General features: G+C 34.2%; 1 protein-coding gene across 2 annotated transcripts in view; it reads right to left on the minus strand.

Annotated features, from left to right (window-relative positions):
- Nucleotides 1-22,523, minus strand: part of LOC144440915 (neuronal cell adhesion molecule-like) — an 81,895-nt gene that overhangs the window by 56,808 nt on the left and 2,564 nt on the right. The window contains exon 2 of one of the 2 annotated variants that reach the window (XM_078130384.1): nucleotides 4,060-4,089. The exons of the other annotated variant lie outside the window; for it this stretch is intronic. The gene's annotated coding sequence lies outside the window, so the exon portion shown is untranslated. The remainder of the gene's footprint in view (nucleotides 1-4,059; nucleotides 4,090-22,523) is intronic. 2 annotated transcript variants of the gene reach the window in all.

The following is a 22,523-nucleotide window of genomic DNA, read 5'->3' on the forward strand; positions in this document are numbered from 1 at the left end:
TTGTGAGTTTTTATCTGTCTATTAAAATCATACTTATTAATTCAAATATGGTCATAAAATGATAATTGATTGAATTCTGTATCACTTTACGACTATTTGACAGATCATATCTATGTTAAGAAATGCTGACAATAATATTGAAAATTTGGATCACTCTGATAAAAAGAAACATGACCTCTTAAATTAGGAATTCAAATTCATGAGATAAATTCAGTTAACAACTGACCAGAATGACAAAATGAATGATGTACGTGACCTGTTGTGTGGCAATGGTACAAGTAGAAGGTATTAATCATCACATCAATGTGAAAATTATCTGTTTGTGGTTTAATTGTAAAAATACAATTGTTTGTAGTACAAGAAATCATTTATTTGACTTTAAAGTGTTTGTTTTTGTTGTCATGGTATGGTTAACAAAAACAATAGTAGAATCACAGAAATTTTGCATAATGCAAGGAATACGTCCTGATCAGATAACTGTAGTAAGCTTGTTTTGTGTTGTGTTGTGTTGTGTTGTGGAAGGAATCACAGGAAGGAATCCACCAGGAGAAGAAACATGAAGACACTGTTATTTTTCCAAGTATCCTTAGGATTCTACCTGTCAGCCATTTTAAACAGAGTACAGCATCATCTTATTCTCTGTCTGTTAAATAACAGACATTGGTCAAATCATTAGAGTATTATTGGATTTGGGTGACACTCTATTCTAACAAGTCTTTCAACGTTCCTAGTAAACAAGGAAACTCTACAGTGTATGTCTTAAAAGACTTGGTCTCTTTAGTCTTGTAATTCAATATTTCAATTTGCAATCTAAGATATTTATCTAGTATTTTTTAGTATTTTAGCGCCATCTGATACTACAACCATTGATTATTATCAATAGACAGATTCCAATCAAGCTTTATTTTACTATCATTTTTCACTATCTAATTCCAATTCCTAGACATCCTAGACAATAGACAGGGTCAGACAAGGTCACTGGGGATTATTCTGTTTTGTAATTTTCAACATTGTCTCTGCTGTCACCTTGAGGAAACAAACCCCAACTAATGATCTGACTATCAAGCAAAAGCTGGTTCATTTTTACTGATAAAGTCATTTATATCATATCTTACATCACACTATTATACCATATGAAAGTACTCTAGTGCTATCCTGCATCAAATCTCAAGATCCTCGACCAGAGATAATTCAATACCATGACCATCTGGGACTAACATGAAAGCAAAGTTGTATGTATTCAAACACAAAATAAGGAAATTATACCCTGGGTGTTCTACATCACAAAATGTCTACGTCATTGGTTCTGTGTGGTGCTCTACACAGTCAAAATTTTCAGAATATATTTACATCTCTGTACGATAACCGATACCTTGATCTACCTCGATATACTGAACAGGGTGGCCTATTTTTCAGTTTCTAAAACTATCATGAATGAGAGTTCAAAATGTAGACAAGTTTTATCTTATTTTTTTGCATACTTCATGTTGTAACACATTGGCAGTATTTATCTAGCCTTAGAAAATGAAAGTGGAACAGTTTGTTTACTCAGCATTGACTAAGTCTAAATAACTGTATATTTTATAGTTTCAATTCCATGTATGGCTAGTACTAGTAGAAACATAACATATGAAGCCGTGGGTGTTTTAGAAGTACAGCAGTGTCATGGTAAAATGGCAGACACCTTTATGACTGAATTTTACTGTTGTGTCCTTGAGTATTTATAGGAATACTGCCCATTGTAGCAAATATTTCTATGGTGTGATCTCATATCCTGTACTTTACTTTTACTACACAATTGAAACAAACTTTGTGTCTTGTACAAATCCTTTAGATTTTTGATGGTTGATAAATCTTTAAAACTGCACTAGTTATAACTGGAATATTTTTTTTTTTTAAAACTACTTTGTTAGCTATGATGATTTATACTCAATATTGTACCCCCTGAAGAGTACCGAATTGCATACTGAATTGCATATGGATAAATGTGTATTTGTGTAGCTGTACACATAATATGACACAATAAATCTAGTCATACAAAATGTATTGATTTTTAGGTCTACACCCTAAAATCAGCACCTCCAACATGATCATGTTTTCAACATCTTACTTACTTTCCTCACTAACTGATCTCTAACTTATATATACAATATCTAATTACTGGTATTTTGGAAATTTTCAGTGAATACTGTTGGTTTTTCGATCGACAAAATAACACTGCGGTTACAGCTAATACAGTTTTAGAACAGTGTATCTATGTCATGTAGTCGTGAGTCTTATCAGAAATATGTCTAACTGAACACCCAGCTATTTCTCTGTCTCGGTAACCTATCACATTTAAAGAATTATGACTAAAATCACATTCCATGTATCATATCATATCTTGTTGGCAATTTACAAACTTGAAATGATACTGTTGTGTAGGCATAATTTCACTTTTAATAGGCTGTACCCACCTCTTTACTTGGCTGTATAGGATGAACGGTTATTATTTTCTAATTACAGATGACCCTGACAAACTAACACAACTCAGCAGGGGTGTAAAGGATAAAAAATATCATATCTCACAACAAACAATTACTCATAAACTGTTTAACATACAATCTAACATCTCTTTCAAATTTTTACTCACTTTGAATTGGCATCAACAACCTAATTATTTAGTATAATGAGTCATTCAATGCTACTATGTTTTTTTCATCCAGAGTCCAGAAAATTCTTGTGGTTTGTGTCAATACTTGGACCCTGGGTCTACCGCCAGCTACTGTGTCTAAAATTGAATCATTATTCAAGCAAGGCCATCCAAGCAAACAACACAGGAACTGCCTGTGTATCAATATCGCCGGCTATAATTATGAGTCACTGGCGAAATTCATATTAAGTATTTATTTTAAGACTTCTATGTATTTGCTCATTACCTTGAAATTTATCAAGTTCTATCAGTTACCTATTAAGTTAATGAACTGATGAATAATTAGATGTTGGAAATTTACAGCAGCAAAATCAACTCTCCAGGGGATTTCCTGTATAGAATATCATAATATATTCATGCATTTTGATCAATTGGAATTTACAACTTCAAAATTATAAACACCCTGCAGGTATTTTTTTTTTTTTTTTTTTACACATTCTCGCAGACCAGAGTACAATTTTTCTGCTGAATAGCCATGGTGAAAAATGGGAAGGTCTGAATAGCTAATGATTATCTTGGATCAATATTTGATGACATTATACATTGTAGTAGAATCTCACTTAATTAATATTGTAAGTGGTAACTAATGGCCTCATGCAATTATGTAACATTGTCAATAGAGAAAAATTGCTTATAATTTGCATTATTAATCAAATGAGTTACTTGCAGTACTGAAGAAAGACAATTTTAAAAGTGTGACTGTGTTGGAATCTGAAGGCCTAAGAGTATACAATGTGCATGAACAATTTCATTATTTAATTCATCTAGAAATGGCCATGAATAATTCTACTAGAAGTGACCTTGTCCCTATTAGGGTATTATGACTTGAATGTCATTGGTCAAATTCAGCTGTTCTCATAGTCCTCAGATTGGTTGAAAAGCCTTCCAAGTTCACGCTGAAAGCAAAGCTGCCTGCAACATCCTAACATTAGTTGAAAAGACTTCAAGTGTAATGTAAAAGCATATTGTTCAGACGCCATGTTAGCATAACTACAGGACAGGACATGTTATATCCCTATTTCAATAATCTACTCCTACATGTGCTATGATCATCTCCACATTATTTATAGACAAATGGATTCCTCTAGCGCCGAATTCCAGTTATTACCTCAACAGCCTTAGTTTTACTCTGGATGCCAACGTTGTCGCTAACTAACCTGTGAGTGGAGGTGTAAATTGTAACGATACCATACGGGAACTAGACTACCTTAGTTTATGCTTTCGGAGCGTTGATATTAGTCAGGATGCCAATGTGGTGGCTAACAACTGAGTAAAGGTGTAAATGGTAACGATAAAGTACATGAACTAGACTACATTGTACATTGATATAAAATGTGATGACATTTTTGTGTCATCATGTCACTTACTTTCAAACTGGAGGTTGAGTTTGTTGTAAACTGAAAGACATAAACCAATTACAACTGCCTGTCAGTATGTGATGGATAGCTAGAGTTTTGATAGAATTTGTTTGTTTGACTACAAGTGGGGAGAGAGAGGAATCATAGAAAATGAAAATAACTACATGTATTATAACTAGACTACTATTTCAAAGTAGAAAGAGAAAGCAAGGATTCCAAACAGGAACCACATTCATTCACAGTAGAACTAGACAGCATGGATCCGGAATAGAAACCACAAACTCATTTCCTATTCTACAGTAAAGTAAGACCGCAAAGATTCTGGAAAAGAAACTTAATTCATTTCTTATTTCACAGAAGCAGGGATTCCAGGGAGGGGGGGGGGGGGGCGCGACCACAAATTCATTCCTTATTTCACAGTAGAACAAGACAGCATGAACATTTATATTTTATTTCCTAATCATTCCATACTTTGAAGTAGAACAAGACAACATGGATTCTGGGATAGAAACACAAATTCATTCCCTATTTTGAAGTAGAACAAGACAGCATTGATTCTGGGATAGAAACACAAATTCATTCCCTATTTTGAAGTAGAACAATACAGCATGGATTATGGAAAAGAAACCATCATTCATTCCTTATTTCATGGTAGTACAAGACAGCATTGATTCTGGGGTAAAATAGAAAGCACAACCCCTTAACAAGACAGCATGGCTTCCGGAGAAAATCCACACATTCATTCACTATAAAGTCACAGTCGAACAAGACAGCATTGATTCTGAGATAAAAACCACAAATTCATTCCCTATTTCAGAATAAAACAAAACAGCATGACTTCCGGAGAAAATCCACAAATCCATTCCTTATTTCACAGTATGAGTAGAATATGACAGCATGGATTCCCGCTAAAGAATAAGAACCTAAATTAGACTGAATTCAAGTGAACAAAAATTCAATGAGATACAGCTACATTGAACTACAGATGGGAAACAAATAGATGTATTAAAGTACAAATTAAACCACTTCTGTCCTGAACAGAGATCACGCCTGACCTACTGCAGTGTATGTAGCAGTACATGTCAGTTAATACGCCTTTCTTTTTATACCATAAAAGTATAAACAAAAGACTCATAACAAATAAATACATTACCTTATAACAGAACATAAAATTATGCAGTCTACATATGCTTCACTGTTATATATCATAATATAAAAGTGCCTATAGGTCCACTGAAATGATGTTGCTGGTTATTACCAGTCTGTCAAACTATTGTGTCAGTCAATACAGAAATACAACCAGACCATTAATGTGTAGGTCAAAGGTCACGGGTGTTCAATTTCAGCGATAAACATAACATGATTGCCCAGCTAAATGTCTAATGATTAATATCAATGTGGAGGAGTCTCATGTCTTTACTTTTGTCTCATAATTTATGGCTGAACAATTACCTCTGAGGTCAAGTCATTCTGAAAACATCAACTCATAGTCATATACTTTTTCTTAGTGCTGTCTGTAACCAAACTGGAATATAAATACCACTACTTGGATCTAAATCACACTTAACCTTGTCTTTCCATGATCTTGACTTTTTGTTTATATATATCCCAAATGTTTTCCAAACTCTTGGGAAAAGTCGTTCATTTTGACAGGAAATGGGGTTAAGTAGGGTTTCCCACAGCGCATGTTTTTTTTGTTCTTTAGGGGCATATGAGGACATGCCACACACCAGCATGGCCTGGAAAATATTGATTAGATGCAGGTGTATAGAGTAACTGGGTAGTTAAAATTTGCTATCATCATTCAGTCATAGACAACAATACAGTACTGTGTTAAGACTGTTTTAGTAGCATGGTAGTTTAGTAGAGTATACACCATAGTTTGGTTGCCTTGATTATTTTAATGTTTAACACACTTGCACTTTTGTTCAGACCCTTTTTATATTGATATGCAAATATCACACACACCACACCTTTGAATGAAGTTTTGTGTCTAGCTTTATATATACATTGAAAAAGGGCTACAATAGAAACAAGGTAATACATGACATTCTATTAATACTTCATAATGTATCACATTATATAAACACAATTTGTAACTGCAATACACAAAATGTACCATTTGTAATCTATCAATGCTGAACAATTTGAAATAAAAAACCATTGTGTAAAACTGTACAAATTGTCCATTCTCTCAATTACAATAGATAAGTTGTACTCTTTGTATGTTAAATTGGAACAATATGAAACAGCAACAACAGAAACTAACTGTACACATTGTCAGACATACCCAGATTAATTGCAATCATGTGAATAACATTGTCTTATTTCAATAGCATACAAAATTACAGGATGTGTGGTTTTGTTGGAAAATTCACCTAATTATTGACAAAATTATTATGTAAAGTATGAAAGTCTGATAAAGGAAACATTACAACAACAGATTTCTTACAATAAGTTCCATTACTAATGTTATGTTGGAAACATCACTATACAAAATTATTGCAAACAAATCCTACAGAAAATACAGTGACATGGATGTCTATGTTTAGGGCCTGTAGTACTACAAAATTTATGCCACAACTTACAATTGATAAAACACCTATAAATATGGAAAAATACAGTGACTTGGACATTCATGTCTACAGCCTGCAGCCCCAGTTTGGAGATAAATCAACAAAATTTATGCTACAACTTACAATTGATAAAACACCTATAAATATGGAAAAATACAATGACTTGGACATTCATGTCTACAGCCTGCAGCCCCAGTTTGGAGATAAATCAACAAAATTTATGCCACAACTTACAATTGATAAAACACCTATTTATATGGAAGACATAGCAACATAGATCATTCATGCCTACAGCCTACAGTGCTACTTTGAAGACATCAGTCAACACAATTTATGCTACAACTTACAATTGACAACCATCCATAAATATGGAAAAAACACAGTGACATGGACATTCATGTCTGCAGCCTGCAGCCCAAGTTTGGAAATATTTAAATAGTAAATGAACATACAGCTTACATTAACAAATACCAATAAATATGGACAAGGATGTCTCTGTCTAGAGCCTGCAGCCCAAGTTTGAAGATATTTAAATAGTAAATGAACATACAGCTTACTATGGACAAGGATGTCTCTGTCTAGAGCCTGCAGCCCAAGTTTGAAGATATCAGTCAACAAAATTTATTGCACTACTTACAACTGTCACACCTATTAAATATGGAAAAACGCAATGACTTGGACATTTCTGTCTACAGCCTGCAACCCCTGGGACCTAAACTGTATGTCTATGGATTCATTCGTCAGTGTTTAAATACTGGATTTTTTCTTCAAGAATATATCCATTTATCTAAATGACCACATACTTCACAACAGACATATACTCGACAACAAAAATTTACATTTCTAATCATCATCATCATCAATAATACATACCTGTCGATTCAATCAACAATGAAATGTACACTTATTTCCAGACCAAGTGAGATAAAAAGTACACCTTTCCATTAACAATAGAATTTCCACTAAGTATATAAGTAAGATGTTGTATTCCTTATCAGACTGAGCAGTACAAATATACTTGAAAACCCACGTACAGTACTTGGATTTTTTTCATTTCCAGAGCTGAATTAAGCTGTGTAAATATACCCAGGCGCTCTCTTTACAAGTGTTGTGAGGCACCAACAGAAGGGGTGTTGTGTAATACTACAATTACAGCCTTTACATTCTTTGCAGTATAGAATCCAAGGTGACATCTGAGGGCACATCAAGATGGGAATAAGAAATGCTTCAATTCAAACTGATTAGATTCATGGCTACCTGATCACTCATCCAAGTACGTGAATTCAGATATGCCCAAGGATACGAAATAAATTAGTTCCTACATACACACCACATTATTCATACATTCAAAGGACGGAACATTACAGACTTAGGTATTTCAATACAAAGAATTTATACCTAACAATACTGCTGTAATCGATTCATCATTGAAAATTCTCAATGAAGATCTTAGGAATAAATTCTCACTACTGAGTTCTCTCAAGTTTGAATATATTTCAGTCAAATAACATCACAATAAAATGCAATATCATTTAAAACTTTCTGATCTTAAATGGTTAAATTTAATCAAGAAAAGTTAATTTTCAATGTTATACCTTAAACTCAATTACCAGACAGCACATTTCATATACAAGAATGTATTCAGAACTCCTTGGACTTGCTGTTTGGACACTTCTCTAGCTGATTCTCCTGGAGACTAAAGAGGAGCCCCATGAGTGATGACTCTTACAGACTACAATGCAGTCCATCATTCTTTAAACTTGAAAGTTCATACACAGCTGACAGGTAAAGTACACTTGTGTGAAATCTGACAAACTAGGTAGGTAGGTCTGTCACGCCTACATGGATGATATATAATAAATAAATAATTTTATTCCGTACTGTAGGCCATGGGCCTTAAATGTACATAACTGAACCTAGAATAATGATCATGATTACAGAGGTATGTTCAACATATAGCTAAATTGACAAGTCAGCTTATGTAGAGAGATTTTCTTCCAAAAGCTGTTTACGTATTTTCATGGCAAAGAAAATAAATTTCGCAAGGTTTTGATATATACATCAACCCCCCCCCCCCCCCCCCCCTTGATTCATCAGAGGATAGTGCCATATTATACAGAGAAATATATAAAAGTCATTGTACTATTATAGGTCTGTGCCGATTAATAATTGAGAAACACTTTGAGCCCACTGTAGAATATAAAGATAATGAGTGCTGGCTGATAGCGTGGCATGAATGTCTGTATCTTACAGACTATGTGGAATTAGTATTAGTACTATACATGAAGTCACATTATTATTATTGACCGAATATTGAAATGCTCAGTAAAACAATCAACCGATGTGAGAACGGACTATTTTTGACAACACTGGAATCCAACTAAACATGGATATTGTGTTCTATTTGTTGAGATTCTTATTAACTGTAGATCTGGCTGTATTACAGAATATTAAAAAATCATCACGCCTCATTGAGTGGCATAACGTGATAATTTGAGATTAACAACACAAAAGTATGACAAAATAATTCCCTTCTCTGCCATGGCATGTTGTACATTTAATCTCTCCTGCGTCTACTCACCAATATTATCGTATTATATACAATGATGTCGAGTACAATCCGTTTTTAACAAGCTATTTAATTGTGCTGCCAGACACATTTAAAGACAGGCTGATGAAGGATCTTATATGAGTTGGGGGTTTTAGAATAAAATATGCATATTGTAGCTGGTAGAAAACATCCTGAGATCACTGTCAGGGTTTATAAATAACAATACCGTAATATATTACTTGTTGTTTTCACTTTCTGATTGCCTTTCTAAAAAGAATCTCTGGGACATCTTTAATTACATTATATATTAAAATCAATATGAAATATAGCTCGCTGTCAAAAATAACAATGACAGTATAAATATAATTCTTGGGAGCAGGTATGGTGAATACACTGAATGTCTATAGATTTCAATTTGATAATTATACGATATGATTCAAGCTACCCCAGTACTCACAGTCTGTGTAGTACATCAGACGACCAAAATAATTAGGGATATTATTTTCACTGTATGATGTACATTCAATTCCACCAGTATGACAATCGTTCAATGACCTCATGCAAAAGATATGTAGATGCAGTAAAAATAATATCGTCGACGGCTGGTAGCTATTAAATATGATCGGTTCTTGATGTAACATCACTCACTGGTTGCTCTAAACAGATCTACTTTTTTTAACTTATGGTCTATACAGTTGATGACATCACGGATACTACATGTAATTAAACACCTGTTCTTATCACAGTCACACCCAAGTTGTATGCATTCAAACAGAAAATATCATCAGTGGAATTTATACCCTGGTTGTTGTAAGTCATGACAATGCATATCCAAGTTCTGGGTTCTGTGGTGCTCGAAATATGGGTCAAAACATTTGGAATCTTTGTTCTTTCTTCCACAATTTTTTCTTAAATGAAGCTTGTACAGATATAACTATATTTCTCTCAACATTTTTCTTCATTCCGTCAGAAAAATACTCATATGACGTAATGTTTCTGTCATGACTTGTCTTTGACTCATAGTGACAATGTTTCTTATCTCACTTCCATTTTCCATGGCTGAACAAGGAAAAGTATTGGGGAATTAATATCAAAATGACTCATTTGTAAAATCCGATTGTGGATATTGTCTAATATGAAAGGAAGGGAACTATTAAAATGAATACATCTTCCTTCAATTGCTACTTTTGTAAATGTTGACTTCATTCCGAAACTGAAACCAAACTTTTGTAAGCGTCATTCTGAAAGCATATACAGTAGTAGTACTAGTACTAATGAATTCTATTTCCGTGGGTACGAAAAAGGGCAAAAGTATGACCTGATATTTTATAAGTAGTTGACATTTAATGCCCACTCCAGTTTACATCAGTACATCTATTATCTCGCTAGGAGTTTCAGAAGTTTAAGACAATCAATCGTGAACAGCTCAATTAATTATTTACTCACTGTAATGAAAATTGTGACAGTTACATCATACATGAAGTACTATATCATCTATGTTATTTTCCGAGATGGAAACACCCTTCTCCATCACCTTGGCATTTCAGAAGTAATCAAGTTCTGTTTGACCGATAGGGTGTTAAAGAATTCACCAGTGTACAATCCATAGTGAATGAATCAATACACACAGCAAACGATATCCATGATTAAATTTGGTTTATAGTAGTTTTGTGAGAAAGATACATCTAGATGACGTTTGCCAGAGCCCTTGATAAATACAAGACTCAAATAAAACATCTAATTAGAAAATGTATTAAATTCTGGGACACTATATTTGATTGAACAGAAAAGGAATGGAGAATGGAGAAATGGTCATGCTACAAACTTTTTCAATTCAATTAACGTACTTCTACATACTGAGCTTCAACATTTGAAGGGGTGGGTGGGTGGGTGACACAAGGGTTACACACCTATGCTATCTGACCTCCTAATAAGTAGATTATCTTCCAGTAAAACCAACTTGTGGATTTTATTAGTGTTTCATTTTGAAATACTGACATATCTAATTTTCCCCATATTTCTGTTTGTCTCAGTGTCAAATAGAGAATGTTTTCTCTTGTATCTACCTATCTCAATCTATTTTAACATACAACATTTTTTAATATCTTTCATGATATTTCTATTTCTGTCATCGCCAAACTAACCTATTTCTCTTTAAATTTTTGAGAGATGACACATGATAGTGATTGATCTACATTATTTCACATACGATATTCTTATTTCTAAATCAACTCCCTTTAGAAATGAAATATAGATATTATGCACTGCCTTGCTGATGGCAATAAGTCATAAATAAATTATGCTAATTACTAATTTACATACAAGTTACAGATCATTATGGTAGTTAAAACATAAACACAAAACAATGTGACAACTGCTGCTCCAAAGTACCCCATGTAGCTTTAGGAGATCAAGAAAGTATGTCTGGCAAGAATACGTGAAATACTTCATGCTCACTGATGCTGAATTAATGTGGGTGAAAATGTCACGTCACCCGAAGTGAAATGTATACTTTGTTTGATTCTAATAAATCCAGACAACCTCTTCTACATATTAATTTATCAGTGTATATAAGTATACTTAAAGTGTACTTACGTCATTTAAAATCCAGTTTGGATTAAGGATCAAAATTTAGGTCTGACAAACAGTTGTCTGGTAGAGGTATAGAAATAGCTGGTCTACATTAAAAGAATGATCCTATGTAATTCTAATGGCTTCACTGATAAGATAACACTCATGTGAAAACCTGGGATTGAAACCCTGGCCTTTAAATCACACTCCAAATACTTCAAAGTAATGATATGAGACTTGACAGGAGAACTAACATGTCAAACTGCCTCTCCAAAAGGTTAGGTACATAGAACAGTAGTTTTGGGTCAACTAAAGATAACGATGGCGTAGGTGGTCATCTTACACTGACATCTGGTAGTCATGAAATGACCTAATTTCCTCCCAAGTCTGGATGTCATGGTGAATTGTGGGAGACACCAGGAAAGTACTGTTTTCTACTTGGTTGATTCTTGGTAATCAGCAAAACTAAGTGGGTATACACAACAATTGAATGTTTACATTTATTTTGTAACACTAGTAATTGTTATATGCACCTCTTTAATTCTTAATGGACTATAATTGATTTTCTCTCCCCTTGTTTTGTTCAGTTTCAGGCGACATAATTTGAAAGTGGTAGACTATACATACTGACAGAATAAAAGGCTAGTCCACACATTTCTTTTACTGACAGGCACTTGGATAACAACTACTGGGGTACCAAATGATTTCAAAAGTAAAACTTCAAGTTCCGCCCATCCATCCACCCTCATTTATCAAATATACAACAACGTCACTTTATGACAGTATTGAATTACAGAAATAAACATTATTACTTTTCAATGAAACTGACCGTGTAGAATTTTACAACAAAACAGTCATGATGAATTTTATTTCTAGAAATTCTACACCTACAGGAAATGTACACGAACACAGTGTGCAATATGGTTTGTACTTGATTGTGAACTTGGCAGGACATCTATTACCCAACCACATACCATGGGTGGGTTTGGTTTCTACATTCTTTTTCTGCTCATTAAATTACAGTAATTTTCAACATATTTTCCACCCACTCACATAAATCATGAGGAATCAACTATATATGTATTAAGGTTTATATACATAGATCGAATATCATAATCTAAAGAGCTCAGCTGTTACTAATACAGCCTAAACTGTAATTCTACAAAGACTTACTACTTTATCTCCAAGGTTAGCATAATCTAACAAATCCCCATGACAACTTAGTAGAAAGAGTTACAACACAACATATATGAACAGCTGAGTTTTCTACATTCCAAGTTTATTAGCAAGTCCACAGGACTTTATTTCCTCCCCTTGATTTACATTCTCTAACTACTGTTCCATTTCATTTGCTTGAGTGGCTGGTATCAATACACACTGACACTTTTATGTCTAGCCATTTTACTGTTAAATGTAGGTAGGTTAAAGATTTACAGATGAACGTCAAAGTACATGGAACACAGAACAATGGCCATGAAGTAGTCTTCTAAAAACCACTTCAATGGCCAGTATTATCAGAACTGATTTAGACTCTAAGTGTAATGGTTCTTACTTTACAAAAGCAGGGATATGTAGGCCAATCACTGCCTAAAATAACACTTAAAATAACTGGTAGCCATGGCAAAACTGATAACCTTAAGTTTATCTTCATAATTTTCAGATATATGGGAGCTGAAGAATGATAGAACAATTTATACTAATGCTATACACATACAATTACTTAAAATTTTAAGCATTATCTAATAAATATATGATATGAATGAGATATCTTAAGTTTTAAGTGAAATAAATTACTTTTATCGATGACATGCCAAAAATAACAGCTCATCAGAGTTTTGTGTGTGTGGATAAGTTTTGTTACATTGAATAGAGAGAGTAGCTCTATAGGATTACCATCTTGCTGATTTGTAGATGAAAAATTACACGACCTTGGTATTATTTCTACTTGAGTAAGTCAGTGCCAACATTTACTCAGGATCCCCTTTATAGCAGTACATCAGTGATGTATAGCTATATTAAAAGGGGATTCACAGTAAACTCTGACTCAAACCAATGATATGTTAAGAATCTCATACTTACATAATTATCAAAATTCACATTTACATGGAATATCAATGTCAACAACGGTTTACAAAATTACTGGAAATTAAGCAATGTATCAATGTGTTAGTTTATAGGAAATTGATGTCATCTCAAATAAGATTCCACATTCATTACATTTGATACTGTGAGCAATTTCACAGGCTAATGAAATTTATAGCCTTTTAACAGAAGAAACCTGATAGCCAATGTAAATGAACTTTAATCCACACAGCAAATACACTATGTCGATTATAACGAAATATGTTGCATTCATACATGTAACACATAGTTTGTCTTGAGACTATTCATATATGATTTACATATATTCCATTTTATCAAAGGAATAGTGATGCCACGTTTATATAACTTTAGTCTAATTTTCTGTCAGTTGTGTACAAAAAAAAATTAAGGGTGTATGTTGGTAGGTATAAAATCTACCTGAGCTCACCAGAAATTTTATTGGGGTTTCCTTATCATCAATTTATGGAGTAAACTATTGAAATCTAAGCAAAGTTTACCCCTTCTCCTTACTGAGGTTCCCAAACCTTCAGAGAAACATCGGTACAATCTATCAAATCTGTTAAACTTGCCTAATTTCAATAATTTAGTCATTAGCTTAAAATGTATTCCACGAGGGTATAACACCGACAAAATAACATGGTTTTTACATTATTATCACACCACCTAGTACATATGAAACATGATGAACACATCAAAATACACACCAAAATGTGTTTTTCAAAATATGTTTTCAAATAAAGGGATTTGATTTTAAAATTAGACCATCTGTGACAGATGACTACTTCACTTAATTACATCCTAGTTCTATTCATATTTGATTTCACACTGCACAACATGAAGTCCCGAAATGACTGCAGAGTTCAAATTAGTTCACTCCAAGGTCAACACTGCCATCTGTCAAATTCCTCCCTCTGGGACTCTGTATCATCAAAACCACATGACAAAATGACAACACAAGAAGAACTAAGTCTATAGACATGAAACTTAATTTCGCTACAAATATGACAAGCTTTCCACTTCCAGGGCTCAAATTTAACATCTATGCTTGGTAGTTAGATTGTGAGATTGTACCAATTGAACTGTTTCAGCTATACTTTTCTAGGGATTTTCATTACTCTAAGTCTAATAGACTACCACCTTATATATTTGGTAGTCTACCTACAATGTTTAGTAGTCTGTGTCCTGGACAACTTCTCATTTTGAGCTCTGATTTCATGGGTTTTCTGGAGTGTTTCAAGGGACATTCTGCTAAATTGCATTAAGCATTCTTGTACTTACCACACTTATGCACTCATTACTGCAGACTGACTGACTGAATGGATATAACACAGCCAGCATAAAAAAGAAGCCTTTAACCTACTATAAATACTAAAACAGCTCTTCTCGTTGTACTCTAATAGAATTCTACATCCCATCACGCATACAAAATGAGGACGCCAGAAGTAACATATATATATGAAATTGACACTTATTTTTAACCTACAACTATGGCGAAGCTTTTACGTAAAAATTCAGACCCTTATTTGTGAAACTCATGTCTGGAGCATTTCAAGGGATATTCTTGTATGTGTATCATCATCACACATTCTTTTGCCGACACACCCACTTAGAGTTGGACTGAATGAATGCAATGGCTGAAATAGAAGCCCTTAATAAATCTTAGACTGACGCTTAATGGCCAAACTTTGACCTGGTGTAACCCTTTTCAATATATCATGTATATTATCAGCAATGTCTCTAACATTCTACCAGTAACCACCGGCCTACTTTCGTGTTAGTATACACAAATTATTCTTTAATAATATCCTAATAATTAGTAACGTCTTCATTCAGACATGGTTAAAAAATGCTTCAAAATGTTCAACGCTACTCTCAGATTGGGTTGGTATGGTAGCTATTATGTTCTGAGATATGACCTTTCACCTTCTATTCACTGGCTTGGATTCAAATCTAAATGGCTATTCTTCGAAAGATAAATATCGCTCTTTCAAGGTGTAATTTAAACCAAAGTTTCTCACAGATAACATATATATATAGGTGTCTGTCCATCTCTAGTTGAGGTGAGATAACACATATTCTGTAGATTATTCAGGCCTTTCCTGTTGGCTATTATTTGGTTTATCTATCTATGCAGGTCACCCATATGAACAATCATCACAGGAAGCTATGTTAGTTGAGATATGATTGCAACCACCATATCATAAAGACAATGGCTTCCTGCATTAGATCAATTCCTACTACTATAAAAAAAAACAAGTATGAGTGATATATAGTATGTTTAGCAATATAATGACATCATCCTGAAACTGTTTTATGGCTTTTTTCATACATAGGCACAAACTCTGTTGTTTCTATTTATGGTCAACAGCTAACTACCAGTAGCAGTACATTACTGTTGTTCTTAATCATAATTATTGCATCATATTGATCGATTCTTAACAACACAAGAAAAATTGACACAATGTACAACATTTCTTTTTCTTGCAGCGCAAACCTTGGAATTCTTCCAAGTATGGATATAAAAACATATCATCAGACCTAGTTAAATTATCAAATTTGACCTTTTCATGAGGCTTCAGCTACAAAATATGTTTTTTTTACATGTAAATATGTTAGACATTACATGTAATATTATATCTTCAGACAACTTATGATGCATAATTATAGAACTACTTCAAAGGAAAGTTTAGCAAACAATTTTGAGAATTATATGAACATTAATTGTCAACATTCAAAATAACACACAGAATAAACTATTTTTTTCCAAGAATAGCAAAAATTGTTCATCTACTTCTACTAGCATTTTGGAAGAGCTTACGAGACACTGATAGTATGTCAATCTGACTATGAAATAGCATCACCTATATTCATAAGGCAAATGGTGTGTTTCCGATAACATGACTTTATGTATTGAAAAATATTGCTTTGACCCAAAAAACAAACGAAATGTTGGTCAGTGATATTTTGACGAAAGGGGAAAGAAACAGACATACAAAGTTTTAAATGTTGTGTTTTAGGGTTGGCAGCTTAAATTAGGGTCGGTCACTTTATCAGAAACACAAGTTTTTTTTTATTTAGCCAAAAGTCTTCCAAACACACATCTGCATACAATGGTTGTAATGTCTAGAATACTCTTCTACAAATGGCAGATGTTAGCTTCATATCTTATCTTCAATTTGTCTGACTATCATTCACTCTGCCTCTCAGGAGAATTATACCTCGACACTGACCAGGAATGAAAATTAGATTGTTAAGTTATGCACATGTTAGAGCTGCCGATAATACCATAATTAGTAGTGTACATACTTGCCATCATGAAACTAGAAAGATGTAACCAGCACATTCACCCAGAGACTTGGCTATCTGACTTGACATACCTGCTTGAAAGTATAGTCCTGAGACTTGGCTATCTGACTTGACATACTGGCTTGACAGCATAGCCCAGAGACTTGGCTATCTGACTTGACAGTTTAGCCCAGAGACTTGGCTATCTGACTTGCCATACTGACTTGACAGTATAGCCCAGAGACTTGGCTATCTGACTTGACACACTGGCTTGACAGTATAGCCCAGAGACTTGGCTATCTGATTTGACATACTGGTTTGACAGTATAGCCTAGAGACTTGGCTATCTGACTTGACATACTGGCTTGACAGTATATACCAGAGACTTGGCTATCTGACTTGACATACTGGTTTGACAGTATAGCCCAGAGACTTGGCTATCTGACTTGACATACTGGTTTGACAATAGCCCGGAGACTTGGCTATCTGACTTGACATACTGGTTTGACAATAGCCCGGAGACTTGGCTATCTGACTTGACATACTGGTTTGACAATAGCCCGGAGACTTGGCTATGATGATACACATACATGCTTTTCTGGCAAATAATAGTGTCCAGCCAAATAGCCAAGTCCCTGGGCTTGCAAACAACATTGTCAAGCTGAGTAGCTAAGTCCAAGGACTCCCAGCAATTGGATACCATAGTACTTATTAATAGTTATATAGTACTGGTGAACAGAAAGCATCTCATCTTTACAAACAATATTTCATAATTTTGTAATCTCTATTAGCAAACTTTAGTCTGTCTACTAGTCTGGAGGCTATCCATGGTTTTGAATCTTCCCTGAGAAAGACTAAAAGCCACAGAGAAACTATAGACTACTAGTACATGTCTACATCTACTGGTATTGGCTTGTATTTAGCATTCACCACGTGTCAAACACCAAATCAACACCAATATCTGTAGACAGGTTAGATTTTATCATAGTTCATTTTGAACAATAGATTCAGTTTAAATCTACTTATATATCATTTCTTGTTCAAACATGATTATTCCTCCATTCATGTATTAAAGAAACCTGCACAGTCCCCCCCCCCCCCCCCAATCATATGTTATCTTATAGCCGCTATACTTCTTCGATAGGAGATGGACAGCAGTCATCTCAACCCACATATACATATCTGACAAAGTCAAAATCATCCAACAGCGATGTGACTAAGCAATTTACATATCTGCTGACACAGCTCAGACATAGCCAACAGACTTGTCGTTGACTAGCAAGCCTACCAACTCTAATATAGGCCCACTAGATATGAAAACCAATGACAGGTCTCTGGGCAAGAACATAACAGTCAAACCTCACCTTTCACCTTTCACCTTTCACCCCAATATAGTGGGGGGTTAGATCATTGACCAAATCAAATCATACAGCCATCAATCTTTACACATACCTTATTATTACGGAGGTATTAGAATTTCAATCACACAATGAGTTACTTTATGTGAATTTTTAGCGTGCCTTCTTCAAAAACACTCTGCATGTGAAACACACCCACAAAACAGACATATTCAAGGAGAGAACAGACATGTTTGTGTTCTCTACACAGCACTGAATAGCAATGGCGATGTGTACAGAATACATTATGACATTATTCAAGTGTTATAACGCACAAACAAAGTTTATGATACTGGGGGACAAAAACAAATTATGTATGAGTAAAAATTTGATTCTGTGTAGAACAACACTTTGGGCTCTTTGTCTACAAGTTTTTGAATTGAAATCCCTAAATGTGTTGGGAGAAATACTACATGTAGCCATGTGTTTAAGGGTATTCATGCAGACACTACAAGGATGGTGATGGTTAACAAAACCTTACCATATAGCAGGTTGTTTGTGTAATACATGTTATGTGTTCACAATAGTGTGCCCTTTAATACTCATAGCCAAATGTTGTTGTTGTGAGCCAAAATGAGAAAAACTGACATTTCTTGTGAGTAATCACATAGACAAAGATAGGGGAACACCAAATTTTGGTGAGTCACCAGAAATTGTGTATGTTAGTGGCACGTCAATTTGGCTTGGAGGGCACACTGGTTCACAACTTATACACAAGTGGTTAGCAAAGAACGGAAGTGGTCTAAACTTGGTGAAATTTCAACAGTCCCTTGGGATAGGTCAAAAGGCTATTGAATAATTACCAGTTGTATTCCAGAAAATTGACATTAAATACATACATACATATAAATAATTTTCTTTTGAGGTTTCTGTATGAAGAATTAAAATTAACAATGGAATTTCAACATTAATAATTATGATGTAATTATGCATTTGCCTCAGGATTTATACTGTAGGTGTATGGCCATGAGTGGGAGCTTTAGAAGGTTACATTAATATTCACAAACAATAATGACATGATGACATCATTGGATCTATTCACAATGAACAACACGGCCTTACTAGAGAGTGGCCTCAATACCCTACCCACATATAGTATCGATAACACATCAGCTAAACTGTATATGGCAAATTAACATAATATGGTAATGTCAGGTGTGAAATTGCAAACTGTTATATGAAAACTAACACTGGAGTAAGATAATCTAGAACAAAGACAGGTAAATAATGAGTAGGGGTCAAGGTATGCTACATGATACAACATTCATGTCATGTCCGTTGACCTAGCCCATTGAGTAAATACGGACATCTGTTATTTAAACAACAGGTTTTTTTGACTCCCTTGTTCTATTTTTGAATCATTTCAAAGAAAAACATATTTTCATTTGAATAGATAGAAATCAGTATAGCAGAGACACTGCCAAGTGCAATTACAGATCTCAACTGATGGATCAATTTTGACCTTCAGAACTACTATGTGTCCACTGATAATTGAGAGTGCACTGTATGTGAATATCATACTTGTAGCTTTTCATTTTGTAATTAATCGTGAAATATAGATACCAGCCGTCAAGGTTAGAACAAAACAATCTGACAACAACATGTTAGGTTGTTGACAGATGTGTATGAAATTGATGTGGTTTTTTCCATGAGACTGCCACACCCCACCTTACAAAATGACATCTTGAACATTATGGTAATTCATGTACATAAATAATGTTAATACACCTACTCTCACATACACAGCACTTTATATGAATGATGTAATTTCATCATTATATCTACATCAACTACTTATCTACGTTTCACCTCAGGTGATACATTTTTGGGGATAATACTCATCTCCAGCGGACCTGATTAATACAGGAAGGATGTTTAAAGGGAGGAATAGTTTTTTACGTGTCTTCCTGTCTCACCTTAAATGTTCATATTCATGTATTCTCTCGCTAGATTCTGAGTGTAAGTCTAAATGAGTCATGCCGTCGTTTCCCAACACCTTCTCTTTCATAAGGTATTCAAGTTTTGAAACACAAACCAGGTATTCTAAATTTTGAAGGAAAAAAAAGAATCACTCCAACATTTCTCAACACCTTCTTATAAGGTACTAATCTGAAAAAACAAGCCAGGTATTCAGCATTAAAAAAAACACAAGTCAGGTATTCTACATTTAAAAAAAAAATCAAGCCAGGTATTCTAAAATTTGAAGAAGAAAAAAGTCATAACGACACTGACATTTCCCAAAATTGTTGAAAAAAAAAAGAAATCATTCCAACATTACCTAACACTTTCTCATAAGGAATTCTAATTTTGGAAAACAGGTCAGGAATTTTACATTTTGAAACACAAGTCAGGTATTCTAAATTCTGAAAACCAGTCATGTTCAAGTCCTGTTCCAGACATTGCCTATCTGTAATTTGTAATGCCTACAGACTATCACAGCTTACTAGGATTACAAAGTCAAAACCTTTGATATGTCAACATTATGTCATCATGTTTACAGAAAAAATACTCCAAAAGGGAAAAGCAAATGTTTGTTTTTTATTCATAGACCACAAGGTACAGTAAATATCATTAGGTAATAATGTAAAATTATGTTTTTGATTACTCCAAAACTGAAGATTTGAGTGACTGATTTTATTTCAACTGTCGTCCTTATGTTAAGACTGTCCTTTCATTTTCAAGTAGCATAACAAATTGATGTGAAGGATTTCAAAGTCCATGTATGCTCCTCAACATGGGTATAAAACTGGCATGTCTCCAAATCTACCACATGTTTGTAGTACTGGTAAGAAAAAGGTCTAATTTCTAAAATTTGAAAGTGCAAGGTTTTACTGTTCAGGTATCAAGGCTTATCCTTCCTTTCGTTTCCACATCATTTACTAATTCAAGACAATCATTGTGACTTCTCCTGTATAATTCAGGGTCAAGCATTATTCTCAAGTAAAATCTAAAAAAAAAAACCCACCTATTCTCTCCTGATCTTTCACATACATGTAACCTTATCCATAGTCAACACAAATAAGACCGCAATGTTTATAAAATCCTAAATACATCTACACAAGTGCTTTGCTAAGTACAAGCAGTTTGGACAATATGAACATCAGCAAGTCACAGTGAATTAGAAGGTTTGAAATTTGATACATATCAGATGGGTATGTTGTGCTACCCTAAGCAGTAAATCATCACTAGTTAACCTGAGGTAAAGTTCATCAGATGTTGTGTCAGTCTGTACAGATGTGAAACATAACACTTATCATACTCATAAAATTCATCCACACACACTCAAGACAGGTGACCAGTACATATTTTTTTACCAACAAACTCCATCACCTATGAAATTGGTTTTAATTTGCTACTCATCGTCTGCATGCAACAGCTAGTAAATTTAAGGCACTGTTGCCTGCAACTGTTACTGGTAATTACACTATACAACTTGTGATTAATGGGCAAAAATATTCACCGACTTTTTTATGCTTCAATCAACCTGTGCTATTCAAGGTGTCTGGGACAGCCTCCTCTACTTTATATAAATAAACACACGTACTAGACAAAACATCCACCACAGGTCATTCATATTCAAAGCTGAATTTAACCTCATTAATTAAAATCTTAGGACCAGTGCCAAAAAACCCTTTCTATAAAATTGACCCGTGCTAGCTGCCCTAGCCTAGTTCCTATACTGTCATCATTACTTACACCTCCACATTGGCACCCAGACTGTAGCTACCCATGTCACAACAAAACTCTATGACTGTAGTGTAGTTGTCTTGTTCTTTTTCACACTTCACACCAATTAAATGAATGTGTTGAATTTAACTAGATGTACAGAACTGAACAAAACCTTGGGTATCATGTTATTGACACATAAAAGACAATAGAAGACATACCAAAACAGGTTGAATGAGACAAAATAAAACTAGCCAGCATTGTTATGTAGATAAGTCAGCATGACTGAAACTAAAAATGCCTGTGTACAGTATTAGAAGTCAG

Source organism: Glandiceps talaboti, chromosome 1, assembly GCF_964340395.1.
Source record: "Glandiceps talaboti chromosome 1, keGlaTala1.1, whole genome shotgun sequence".
Classification (NCBI taxonomy): domain Eukaryota; kingdom Metazoa; phylum Hemichordata; class Enteropneusta; family Spengelidae; genus Glandiceps; species Glandiceps talaboti.